The following is a 14574-nucleotide window of genomic DNA, read 5'->3' as shown; positions in this document are numbered from 1 at the left end:
TATATGTCTTTATATCTTTGTGCACTGTTGGTGTTGTCTGTGGGTCTATTTTCTTTGTCTATGTGGGGTGCTACTTACACTTGTACAGTTTTTTACTTCTGGCACATGTGGGGTGTTAGTCCTATATAGTATTTTTGTGGCTATTTGGTAATTTCTCATTTGTTGCTAAGCTATCCTAGCGCATCACTTGTTTCATTATTGTTTCATGTTACTTATTATGGGTGCTTTGTGCCAGCCTGGTGTTTGCCATTTGCAATGGTGGCCATCTTGTGAGTGTTTATAATATGCTCTGTTTTTCCTACCTTTTCTGCATTTTCCCAACTTTATGCTTTTTCTATATATCTTTATTTAAACAAGGATTTTGTATACAGTATTTTGCTTTTTTGATTGACTATTGTGATTTTCTCTTTCTGTGATATTTGCTTGACCTCTACCCTGTATGTGTCTTTTTACCCTTGCACTGTGTGAGTTCATCACTAGCGGGTGTTGTTGGTGAGTAGGAATTTTGGTTTATTAATGTGAATGGGTCTTTCATGCTACTATAAGTAAATAAGTGAATGTGTGAAATACAGAAAAAGAGATAAACACTTATAAGCTGCAAAATCTAGGTGAGAGGGTTTGGTGATTACTCTGATCAAGGACATGTTCAACTAACGCAAATTGATATATACTATACGGTGAGAGTTCTGGGAGATCAGTCTGTGGATATTAAGCACCATCTATTGAATTTTTTATATTACCATTGGTATTTATATATACCACGCAGATTGCTATATAATAACCAGGAAAGTCCTAGACCCATCAATTTATCCTACTTTACTTGGACCACTTGTTCATTCATTTTGGTTATTGGAAGGACTTTTTCAATATCTTTGAAGCTGTGGGACATTATGTATTGATCATTTTACACATGAACTTGTTATTCACTTTGAATAGTATTTCCCTGCATAGGGTGTTTTTAGTGTTTATGGTGGTATCACTTTTCAGTGCAAGATCACACTTTTTTATACTTTTGGCTTATTAGTCTGTTCACTTCCATTTGATAGTGTCTTGATAAATATAGACTGAGCTTCTTTAAAACATTGACAATAAAAGAACACTGCTGTTTTGATCTAGCTTCTCTGCAAGATCCATGATTGCCTCTATACTAGTGTTGGATTTGTATAGATTTCTTTGCGGGTGAGAACCTGGACATTGACCTCAAACATAGAGTGCCCTTGGGTAATAGACTGATAATATTGTTTTATTTTTTATCATGTCTTTATATTATATACCGTATTTATTGGCGTATAACACATACCCTAACTTTAAGAGGGAAGTTTCAGGAAAAAAACTTTCTACAGCCCCCTGCGTATAACACGCAGGCACAGTTTACCCTCTATTTTCAGGGTAAAAGTAAGTGTTATATGCCAATAAATACAGTACTTTATATATTGCATACAAGAGAGAGATACATGCACATACATATGCATAGACAATTATTAGATTGATAGCATTGTTTTCTTTATTTTATAATATCCTTATGTTCATTGTACTTTTTTTGTTTATCAACAGCACAATATCTAACATACAATTTAAACTTGTGTTTAAAGAGATATGTTTGCCTTAAGGATTGTATGCAACGTCTCCTGTGTCGATGATGCAATATAACCTAGCAGGACTATCTGTAATTTCAGCAAGATGATTTGTATTTTATATGTGTAATGTCACATATATTTTCAAGTATAGACATTTGCTTAAAATATGAGCTAGTGGCAGGAAGGATCAATAATAATTTACACAGTCTGCCAAGTGACAGATATGAGCAATGCAGGCATCATTAAAATGTGTTTTTAAAATGAGCATTTGCAGCATTTTCTTACTTTTGCATTTAAAAGGCCACCAAACCAAAAGCATTGGCTGACTAAATAAAAAGAATTAGAAATACACTCACTCATTAAATATGCAAACAATCACATCCCAACAAAGCATGTGCAATATTTGCTGTATAATTGATTGCAAACTTTGGTTTTACATTACAACAGAGCAGCTAGGCCACTGCTTTCTGTGAGAGAACAATGGTCCAACTCTCCAGACTGCTGCAGCACATGGTATTTTTAATCTTGCTGCAAAACTTTCCTTTAACCACTTCCCACCCAAAGATGTCATATGACATCCTGGACTTTGAGTGGAGATATTTGAATGATGCCTGAAGCTACAGGCATCATTCAGATATTTATTTTTCATCAGCGATTTCCTGCAAAGTAAAAGACATCATAGTGGGTGTCCAGCTGCTCGATTTCTTTTACAGGCAGCGGGAGGAGACATGCCTGCCCCCTCCCACCACCCTCTGGTGCTTCTCCATGGCTTGTCCATGCAATCAGGGTGCTGGAGAATAAATCCGTCAGCAGCAGAAGTTTATCATAGTGCTGGCCAGGGGCCACATGGTCCCTGGCCAGTTCTTTGACTCACGTAGATGTAAACACTGCCTTTTTTTTGCTGGGAAGCCTGAGATCGATTTTTTGTGGGGATCTCAGACTTTCCACCATAGAGGAGAGATGTGGAGATGTAAACAAAAAAAATAACAGAAAGTGTAAAAATATTTTTTTTATTAAAATTAAAATAAACAATAAAGAAATAAAGCACCCCTTTGCATGCAAAAATTAATTAATACATAGGTTGCGCTCAAATATGTAAATAGCGTTCAAACCACACGTGTGTTATCACCGCAAACGTCAAAGTGAGAGCAATAATTCAAGCACAAGACCTCTTCTGCAGCTCTAAACTGGTAGCCTCTGGAGATTTTTAAGTACTAAGGTTTGGCACCATTCCACAAGTGTGTTCAATTTTAAAGCTAGAAATGTTAGGTATCTATTTACTCTGCATAATATCTTTCACATTATACCAAAAGTTTGGGGTAATAACAATACAGTTGAACCTCGGATTACGAGCACAATCTGTTCCAGGAGTATGCTCGTAATCCAAAGTACTCGCATATCAAAGCGAGTTTTCCCATTGAAGTCAATGGAAACAAAAATTATTTGTTCCGCATTGAATTTAATGGGATGCAATACCGAATGCGGCCAGTTGTGGGGGGCACTAGAGAGCACCGAAAACCTCCGAAAAGGCCCGAGGACACTTCGGCTTGTTTTCTGCGCCCCCGTACCTCAGGCCAAATGAGGTACTGCAGGCTTATTTTTGGCTCTGCTCGGCTTCTGCGCCCCCATACCTCAGGCCAAATGAGGTACTGCAGGCCTATTTAGCTTGAATTCTGCTCGTCTTGCGAGTCAACACTCGCTAACCGAGTTCGATTTTTTTTTTAAAAGTTGTTCGCAAATCAAAACGCTCTCAAACCAAGTTACTCTTAAACCGGGGTTCAACTGTATTGTGTTTTTTTTTTTAATTCATGAAAGTATTTTTTGTCAAAAAAAATTGCGTTTGAAAAATTGCTGCGCAAATACTGTGGGACATGAAAAAATACAACAACCACCATTTTATTCCCTAGAGTTTCTGTCAAAAAATATATATAATGTTTGGGGGCTCTGATTATTTTTCTCAGAAATTATGATTTTTATATGTAGGAGAGGAATGCCAGATTGTAAGTATGGAAGTGGTTAAAAGAAGTTAAAAGAAAAGAAAAAAAAAAGAAATAAGGATTATGATGTTTATATAACCTGACTGCATTAAAGTACTAAATCATGAGGGTTCAATTGGGCTTTAGGGAATAATACTCAGTCATCTTCCTGCCCCAAGCTTGATTGGACAGTCAAGGAGTAGCAAAAGCCTGATGAAGCCATCTCTCTTATGCTGATAGCATGATGTTTTCAAGCACATGCAGCACAGCCTGATTTACTATTGACCACTTCTACTGGGCATTACAAAAGGCAGATATTACAAAAAATTTAGGTAGATACATTAATACCACTGAATAGAAAACTGTGTTTAGGAGTTCAGCTTTAATAGCATATACTTGCTGTTATTTACAGTGGGAATATTTAGTTATATTATTATTTCAGCAAGCCTGTGAGTGTTGACAAAGCTCACAGAAGACTATATATATATATATATATATATATATATATATATATATATATATATATACACACACACACGTGCATGTGAGTTAATGTGCCCAGCACTGTCTTGCTGACTTTCACTTTGTGTTTCCTCACACACACACAGACTTAATATGCCTCTTGGACTTTGTCAATAAATAATTTGCACAAATCCCTTCTCTAATAATGCCATTTTTGTTGATCAAGTAGAAGGAAAAATAAAGTATTGAAGTCATTATCAGTTTTACCTCAAAAGAAAAAATAAATCCCTCTTAATCCTCCTAACTCCACAACAGCAATCACATTTTCCCTGCATTAATAGTCTAACCAACAGTATCCTGAAATTAATGCCTGTGACCCTGAATATCTAAACATACAAAACAAGAATGATAAACCGTGCTATGAGTTATGAATGTATTATAATAAGGACTTTTAACTAAAACCCCATTGTCAAGGAAGTTTGAAAACTAAGGTAAGTGGGCAAAGAAAGTATGGCATATTGAGCATATAGTAACAATTTAAATCATGGGATAATGCTTGTCTAGCTTTCAGCACAGCATTTTCCATTAATCTTGGTTAGTCCATAGACATTCATTGTGTGTCCACTCTTCTGGTCACTTATTACAGTTATAACACCAGTGTGTATAGAATTTGATTCTGTGAAGCCAAAATAGTTTTTCACTTATAGGCCCCGTACACACGACCAGTTTCCTCGGCAGAATTCAGCTTCCGACCGAGTTTCTGGCTGAATTCTGCCGAGGAAACTGGTCGTGTGTACACTTTCGGCCGAGGAAGCCGACGAGGAGCTCGACGAGGAAATAGAGAACATGTTCTCTATTTCCTCGTTGTTCTATGGGAGCTCTCGTCCCGCCGAGCTCCTCGGCGGCTTCAGTGCTGAACTGGCCGAGGAACTCGATGTGTTTGGCACGTCGAGTTCCTCGGCCGTGTGTACGGGGCCTTAGGCTTGTTGATTGGTCCCTTCAACTCAATCCAAATGTATTAGTTTATTAAACTCAATTTATGCTTTTGGGTTGTTTCTATGCATTGCCCCTGATTTACTAAAGGGTTATAGCATGCTTACTTTTAAAATGAATTTGTGCCTTGCAAAGTGCACTTTCACTTATCCTAATGAAATTGGTGAAAAATAAATCTGCCAAGAATACCCAATGATGTGCAAGGAAACAAAAAAAAAAAAGTTTTTTTTTTTTTGAACATATGCTTGGATGACTGAAGCCAGCACAATTTTACCTACTTCACTAAGCTAAGTGAATCATTTTGCAAAGATAAAATTCACTTAAGTACATGATCTGAAGTTGTGCTGACTTCAATCATATACAAGCAAAAAACATGTTTTTTTTTTACTTTCCTTGAATATGATTGTGTATTATTCGCATGAAGTAAAATGGCTTAACCTTTGTTTCACCTCATTTACTGAAATAAGTGAAAAATGACTTTGCAAAGTGAAAATTCACTTTGAAATTATTCATATAAAAAATAATAATGCTATACACCTTTATACCTTTATACATGCATCAATCAACCCCACTGTGCTTTTGGGTTATTATGTATGCCTTGTTCTTCTGTTTCTTACATACTCATTAAATTTAAATGTTCTGTATGCTACAGAAGACCTGGTAATACCTTTGTTATCTTCAAAATGTCCACATTCTTATTTCTCTTTTCTACATTTTATTTAATGACTCTAACCTTATAACCTAATCTTCTGTGAATTTTTTCACATTTTTCTTAAGTACAAAACACGTTATAAAACACAAATAATTCAGTGTCAAGCAAGGTACTGTATCAGTTCAGTAGCACAAGAGCAACCAGCTAAAAAAATAAAATAACAGTTGAAAGATTTAATGGACTGGAATTATTATTCATCCTTGAGGCTGGGTTCACACCTTTGCGAATTGGATGCGGTTTTCTACCCATTCCAATTCGCATTGTTGGAGATTATGGCTGGCTCTCTATGGAGACGATTCACATATCTCCCCTGCGGCTCCAGTGTGAATTTTCACAGGGGTCCTGTGCTTCCTTTAGTCCGTTTCAGCTCCAAATTCTGCCCAAAAATTTGGGCTACAAATTGGACCTGAAATGGTGAACAGGGACGCACCAGACCCCTGCTTTGAGCCACATGCGGCAATAGTGTGAACTCAGTCTAAAAGACTCCTACTATTAAAGCAAAAATGGATTTGCAAAAAAGGATTTGCAAATGCCCAGCATTTTTATACAAAACTTAAAATAACTTCAGTGTCACAGTAGAATTGTTTCATGGTACACTTGTAAAATATTTTCTGATGGTTTAACTAAAGCCAACATTGGGAAATTTTTTAAGTTGTCAGTATATATTTTTTGTTGTGGACACTTTATTTGCCTTGAAGTCAGAAGATAACTTGAGGTCACATCTTTTGCCTTGAATGCATATTTAAGGTGAAGAATATTTAGTCTTCCAGCCATGTTTAATTTGTTTGTTTTTAGTCCTCGTAGAAAAGCAATCAATATGTAATATGTGGCAGTAAATGACTTAAGATGCACTTTAATGGTGATTTCCCAAGTGACATTATTAAATGGTCAGAGAAATGTAAACCAAAAAGATTAGCAAATCAAAGTGAGTGGAGGTCAGTAGATGTGTCTATCGCAGTGTTCAAGTGTATGTATATTCATGCATAGTATTTTATATGCTATTGAAGAAATTACTTGAGCGTGGAAAAAGGTGCTTAGAAGTTGATTAAGCTTTATTTCAGAATTATGTTATGTTGTTATGTATCTTTGACATACTTCTATGTGAAATGTTATGCTTCAAGTTTTTTTTTCTACTTTTAGAAGGTTATTTTCTAATGAATTGTAACTTTTTGGCATTTTTTTTTGTTCCTTGTCAAAAATATTTTATTGAGTACAAAGGTGTAATACAAATTACAGGGAATACATTAAATACATCGAAAATAGAGAAGCTCAAATATTCTTATTCCAATATGTAAATATACAAAGTAAATATTTGTGGACAAAGTATGATATAATATTTAGTAGGACAGCGTCACCGGGTACTTGATGGAGCACAATGAAGCAAAACTGGAGCAGGGTCAGACAAGACGGGTCAATCACAGATAATTAGATATGGCATAAGTGGTAAGCAGAGATTGGTCAGTAGACAGGTAGAGGTTGACAGCAGGATATCAGGCAGAAAAGCAGGTATAAAAAAATCAGTGTGGTGCTAACTAAAAATACAATGTGCATAAACAATACAATGAAGACATGAACTAAATATTCCAGTCCGTGAAAAAAGGATGAGTAAAACAGGTGACAGAAAACAATCCATCATTCGTGTAGGATAATGCAGGTATTGCAAGTTTAAGGCAAACCGGAGTCAGGACTGGAGATAAACAAGAGTAGTCAAAGAAGCCGGGTCAAACACAGGTAATCAGATGCATATACAGGATCAGACTTAGGTAAAGCTGCAGATCAGACAGCACTGCGCTAGTGCATCTGTTGTCTTTATATAGGCCATTTGGCGCCAGCATTAATGGTTAGGCCATTAGGCCATTTGGAGCCAGCATTAATGGTTAATGTGCGTATTTTCACGCATGTGCATATGAGTTCACCTGTAAGTGCTAATGTTCCCGCTCATGTGTGATGGGCACCTGAAAATGCAAAGAGTGGCCCTAAACCTCCTCTTCTGGGGCCCCCACTGAAACTCTGGGCTTATCCTCTCCTCTAAATGCCCTCATAGCAAACCGCTTGCTATAGGGGCACTTGTGGAGGCTTTTTCCCGAGCTGGGCTGTGTGCTTCTATTTTTTACACACACAGCATGGATTGGCCCCACTACCCCTTCACAGGATTTGATTAACAGCACCTGGAGCCAATGGCTCCCACCACTGTCTCTGAGTCTGTGAGAAGGGAGAGAGAGAGCCATGCTGCTGCTCTCAGGCACAGCACTGGATCGGATTCCAGAAAGTATTTAGGGGGCTGTGGAGGGAGCTGAACATGAATGGTTTTTAAACTTATTGCAGAGAATTTATTAAGCTAAAAACCTTAAGCCTTTGCAACCAGTTTAAATACTGTGTTTGGTAAAAGAGTATAATAAAGAGAGTTTTCATTAAGCAACCTTAACCTCCCTGGCGGTATGATTCTGTCTGGAATTACGTACCAAAAGCGGTACAATTATTTTGCAAGGAAATTTATCATTTTATACTGTAGGCCTGCAATTCTTAGGAATAACTCATTTAAATCTGATCAAACAATTATAATATAATAAATAATTATAAATAATTCTAAAAAATAATAATATATTTATAAAAAAAAAATTATTCAATAATGTAATCAACTCAAAATCACTGAAATTTGCTCAGTTGCAGAATTGTCGCTGTCATTACTTTTATTTTTTTATGACAAATTTCCCCACAAATCACTATCGCTCAATTCTGCAAGTGCTTATAATTTATTATCGCTGTTTTCTAGCTGCTCTAAAACCATTTTTGACATAAAGGGACACTTTTGGTTGCTATGGACAATCTACAGTTTGCAGTCAGAAAGAACAGTTTTTATTATATAAAAGAACATGTAGGGCACTGGGCAGACCACTAGGGACAAGGGGTGTGTGTATTTTTTACATACAGTACTGTAATCTATAAGTATAATGTGTTTGTTTACTTTTTTGAATTTGGCGCCGTTCTCCGCCCCTGTGCATCGTAACGTCGCAGGGAGCGGAGATCGGCGGCACACGGGGACACTGTGAATCGAGCGAGGACCCGCTCGCTCACACAGTGGGGATGCGTCGTAGGATCCAGGGACAAGGTAAGTAACTTTGTCTGTGAATGCTGCGAGCAGGTAAGCCGCGCCGCTGCACGCTCTGCACATCTACCCCGAGCGTGACTCAGGGATACCGATAGTAGCATAGAAAAACCACCCCAAGTCATGCTCGGGGATACCGCTAAGGGGGTTAAAACAGCTGCTTATTTGGAAAAAAAATTCCAACACCAAGGTTCTAAACATTTGTGAACTTGTCATAAACAGCAATCTTGCTAAATTTGGCTATGTTTGTCTATAAATAAAATTGAAAATGAAAACAGAGATAATAAAACTTTATTAACCACTTGACCTCCGGACAATTTACCCCTCTTCATGACCAGGCCACTTTAATTGACAATTGCACGGTCATGCAACAAGGTACCAAAATAAAATGTATGGTAATTTTCCCCAACAATAAAGCTTTCTTTTGGTGGTATTTGATCAACACTGTGTTTTTTATTTTTGCGCTATAAACAAAAAAAAAAAACCAATTTTGAAAAGAAACATAATAATAATTTAATAATATTTTTTACTTTCTGTTATTAAACATATCCAATAAAAATAACATAAAAAACAAAAACAAATGTCCTCATAAATTTTAGGCCAATATGTATTCTGCTACATGTTTTTGGTAAAAAAAATCCCAATTAGCTGATTATGATTGATTTACGTGAACGTTATAGGGTCTACAAACTATGGGATATATATGCTGGAATTTTTTTTTTTTTTTTTTTTTTACTAGTAATGGCAATGGCACTAGTACGTGCCAAATAAACTAGAGCAAATAATGTCAGGAAGGAATTTGGCAGGAACACCCTGGATCCCGAAGGTAGATAGGGGGCTCTTAAAATGGACATCACCCTTAACTCATAATACGTTAAAGATATGGGATAAAATTAACCAACTAGGAGATTATGCCCCCAAGATATTTCCCCTAACTCCGCTGGAGGGATTCCAGTGGTTCCCTCGAGGGGAGGAAGTAGGATCGATGAAGGCCTGGGGGAAGGACAGGGATACTACATGCGGCAAAATTTGACTCCCTTACCAGAATTTAGGCGGAACTTGGGAACAGTTCCAATGGTGGAGTGGAGGTACCATCAATTAGTGTGCTTCTTTCACAAGTGGAAAACCATGATAAGACCTCTAAATTTGCTTACTATATTTGAAACTAAATGTGTGAAGATAACAAGGGCTAAACACTTACTGTCTCAAATGTATATATTAGTCCTAGTGAACCGGAAAAAACCAACACCTTACTATATTAGAGACTGGGAAGGAGAGCTAAACCACAGGTTTACCACGCTACAAATTAAAAAGCTTATTGACTCCTCACACTATACATCGATAAACTCACAGATTCAAGAGATGTCTTATAAATTTCTATCGAGGTGGTATAGAACCCCAGTGAGACTGGCACAGATGTACAGGAATGCAGACGACAGGTGTTGGAGGGGATGTGGACAGGAGGGTACTTTACTCCACCTGTGGTGGTCATGCCCAAAGATCAGAGGATTTTGGCAAGAAATTGCCCCCTGGGTTGAAAGGATGTCTCCCAGGGAAATGGAATTGACCCCTCTAAACTTCTTATTTCATGGGTCAGCGAGGTCCATTGGATTATATAAGGATAGTATTACCCCTCATTTATTAAATGCAGAAAAACTATTAATACCTAGACTATGGAAACAGAAGAAAAGACCAAGTATTATTGAATGGAAGAGAGAAGTTAATTTAATTATGAAGGCAGAAAGATGGATTTCTATGGTTAAAAATAGAAAGAATAAATTTAGAGAAATGTGGACAGAATGGGAACAACGCTCACCAGAGATAGAATACTATAAGGAGCTGCAGACATTCTAGGTAAATGCTCATGCAGGGAGAGAGAGTGAGGAGGGGGGGAGGTGGAGACTATTTTAACTATTTTTTTTCTCTTTTGTCTCTCTTCGACCCCCCCCCCTTTTTTTTTTTAATGCTTGTGTGGCTCTGCCCCTAACCCCCACCTGTATAGGTATAAGAGGAGGGGGGCATTGAGGGAGGGGTTGGGGTTTTCTTCACCTTTTTTTTTTTGTTTGAAAATATGAAAGGGAAGAAGGGAAGGGAGATAAAGGGAGGGTATGTTATAAATGGGTATTATGGCTTTTAGAAGCCTCAGATATAAATGTTATGTTTATTTAGGAAGGGTTGGGGGGGTAATAGGAGTGATGAGTGATAAGAGCGATAAGTTATAAAGGGGCAAAATGGCTTTTTAGAAGCCTCTTATATGAGGTTTTTTTTTTTCATTTATTATAATTATTATTATTTTTTTTTTAGAAAGTAAGAAAGAAAAGGGAAAAGGGAAAGATTTTTGTTTCCCTACCCCCCAAACCTTTTTGTTTATTTTTATCTATAGGGAGGGGATGGGAGAGAGTCACAGGGAATAAGTGGGGGTGAGGGGGGCAATTTCCTTTAGCTTTTTTTTGTTTTCTTCTCTTTTTAGGAGGGGGGTGTATAGGATATAGATAATTATGTTTACATTATTATAATGTTTTTGATATGTGATATATTGTTAAATGGAATTGTTGTTGAAAAATTAATAACAATTTTGATAAAAAAAACTTATGTTAAAATGTCATCTGTTGCTGACCAATGGCTGAAGAAAGATGACCCAGACTTAGAAGATTTACATGCAATGGCAGCTGCAGTAATGTGAAAAGGGAGAGTGTGAACCTCACATGACTGGAGGAGAGCAGAATAGGTGAAAGGTCTGCTATATTGTGCAAGCATGCTCCCATGGACCTGATGGAGATTGAGGGCCAGATCCACATATATCTGCGCCGGGCGCAGCGTATATAAGATACGCTACAATGCTGTAACTTACTTTTGTTTTGTTTGAATCCACAACGAATCCGTGCCGTAAGTTACGGCGGCGTAGCGTATCTGTTGCGGCGTAATGGCGCGGAATTCAAATGGAAGTGATGGGGGCGTGTTTTATGTTAATACATCGTTACCCGACGTAAACTACCTTTTTTTTTAACTGCGCATGTGCCGCCCCTGGGGGTATCCCAGTGCGCATGCTCGAAATTAAACCGGAACTAGCCAATGCTTACGACGGTGATGTCATTCTACGCAAATTCCTATTCGCGAACGACTTACGCAAACTACGCAAAAAATTCAAAATTGTACGTGGGAAGGACGGCCATTCTTAACACTGAGTACGCCTCAGAACAGCAGCTTTAACTATACGCCAGAAAAAGCCAAACGCAAACGACGGAAAAAAATGCGCCGGGCCGACGTACGTTCGTGGATCGCCGTAAATAGCTAATTTGCATACTTGACACAGATTTTGATGGAAACGCCACCTAGCGGCCACCGAAAAATTGCATCTAAGATCCAAAGGCGTACGAAGACGTACGCCTGTCGGATCAAGCCGCGATGCCGTCGTATCTTGTTTTGCGGATTCAAAACAAAGATACGACGCGGGAATTTTGAAATTACGCCGGCGTATCAATAGATTTCTTTGTGGATCTGCCCCTGAGCTGAAGGGGGGTTTATTTTGCATCCCTTGTCCAATAACTCTTGTATTGGTGACAGGGAATATAGGAATACAGGAATACACATGGGGCACAAGGGCTAGTGTTTTTGGCATCACCAACTGTCAGACGTGAGGGAAAGATGAGTGTGGACTACTGGGTAAGAACCAAATGCAGGAACAGGGCAGCACCCAATCAAAAAACAGTCAGCAACAGTGAGAAAACTATACATAGTTTGACTGTTGAATACTGCTAATATAATGTTGCTAATTGCAAGTGTAATAAGGAAACATATTTGCTGAATTGCTAATTACCTTGATGTTAATAGCAGTTTAATGTACACACGATCGGTCCATCCGATGAGAACGGACCGATGGACCGTTTTCATCGGTTAACCGATGAAGCTGACTGATGGTCAGTCGTGCCTACACACCATCGGTTAAAAAAACTATTGTGTCAGAACGCGGTGACGTAAAACACAACGACGTGCTAAAAAAACTAAGTTCAATGCTTCCAAGCATGCGTCGACTTGATTCTGAGCATGCGTGGATTTTTAACCGATGGTTGTGCCTACTAACGATCGTTTTTTTCTATCGGTTAGGTAAATTTAAAACAAGATTGCTTTTTTTAACCTATGGATACATAACCGATGGTGCCCACACACGATCGGTTTGGTCCGATGAAAACAGTCCATCAGACCGTTCTCATCGGTTTGACCGATCGTGTGTATGCGGCATGTATGCGACATAACACTGATGCAAGGATTGTAAGCTCCTTAACCAGTTGCTGACGGCCGTACGACTTTGTACGGCCTCAGCGCGGCTCTGAATTTCTAACAGGCCGTGTTTTTACAGCCTCCCCTTTGCTCGTTCCCCGCGCGCGCTCACGAGCGCGCAGCGGGGAACTACTGTCATCGCCGCGTCCCCTGGATACAGCCGCACACAGATCGCGGTAAATAGCCAATCACAGCGGCTATTTACAGCGCGATCTGGACAGCCAATGACGGATGATCTCATATGTAAACATATGAGATCATCTCTCATTGCCGTCGCTCTCTCCACACACAGACGCCGCGTGTGTGGAGAGAGAGTGAGTTGAAGCTACAGTGAAAGTTTAACAGTTATAAAAAGTTAAAAAAAGTGCCCATCAGCGCCCAATCAGTGCCCAATCAGTGCCCACCTGTACCCACCTGGTACCACCTGTACCCACCTGGTACCACCAGTGCCCACCTGGTACCACCAGTGCCCACCTAGTACCACCAGTGCCCACCTGGTGCCCACCAGTACCACCTGTGCCACAGTACAGCCCGTGCCACAGTACAGCCCGTGCCACAGTACCGCCCGTGCCACAGTACCGCCCGTGCCACAGTACTGCCCATGCCACAGTACCGTCCGTGCCATCAGTACCGCCCATGCCACAGTACCGCCCGTGCCACCGTACCGCCCGTGCCACAGTACCACCTGTGCCCGCCTGTGCCATCAGTACCGCCCGTGCCATCAGTACCGCCCGTGCCATCAGTACCGTCCGTACCGCCCGTGCCATCAGTACCGCCCGTGCCATCAGTACCGCCCATGCCACAGTACCACCTGTGCCCGCCTGTGCCATCAGTACCACCTGTGCCATCAGTACTGCCTGTGCCATCAGTACCACCTGTGCCATCAGTACCGCCTGTGCCATCAGTACCGCCTGTGCCATCAGTACCGCCTGTGCCCACCTGTGATCAGGGCCCATCTGCAACACCTCAGTGCCCATCTGTGCCACCTCAGCGCACATCTGTGCCGCCTCATCCGTGCACATCTGTGCAATCAGTACACATCTGTGCCGCCTCATCCGTGCACATCTGTGCAATCAGTACACATCTGTGCTGCCTCATCAGTCCCCATCTCTGCCACCTCAGTCCCCATCTCTGCCACCTCAGTCCCCATCTCTGCCACCTCAGTCCCCGTCTCTGCCCATCTGTGCCACCTCAGTGTACATCTGTGCCACACACACACCGCCAGCAATGTCAAAACGTCGCTATTCCTTACAGGAGGCATTTCAGATTATTTCTGCACCTGATGAGAGCAATGTGGAGCTCCCTGTTTCTGATTCCCAATCGGATTCGGACGTAGACTATGAGCCAGTCTACACCAGTGGAACAGCGACAGGCTCAGAGGGGGAAGATGGTCAGCCCGCCAAAAGAAGGCGCTCTGGTGAGGAGGCAGTGGCATCCACCAGCACCGACATGCCATCCACCAGCACCGAC

Source organism: Rana temporaria, chromosome 1 (assembly GCF_905171775.1).
Source record: "Rana temporaria chromosome 1, aRanTem1.1, whole genome shotgun sequence".
Lineage (NCBI taxonomy): Eukaryota > Metazoa > Chordata > Amphibia > Anura > Ranidae > Rana > Rana temporaria.
This window is presented reverse-complemented; position numbering follows the sequence as displayed.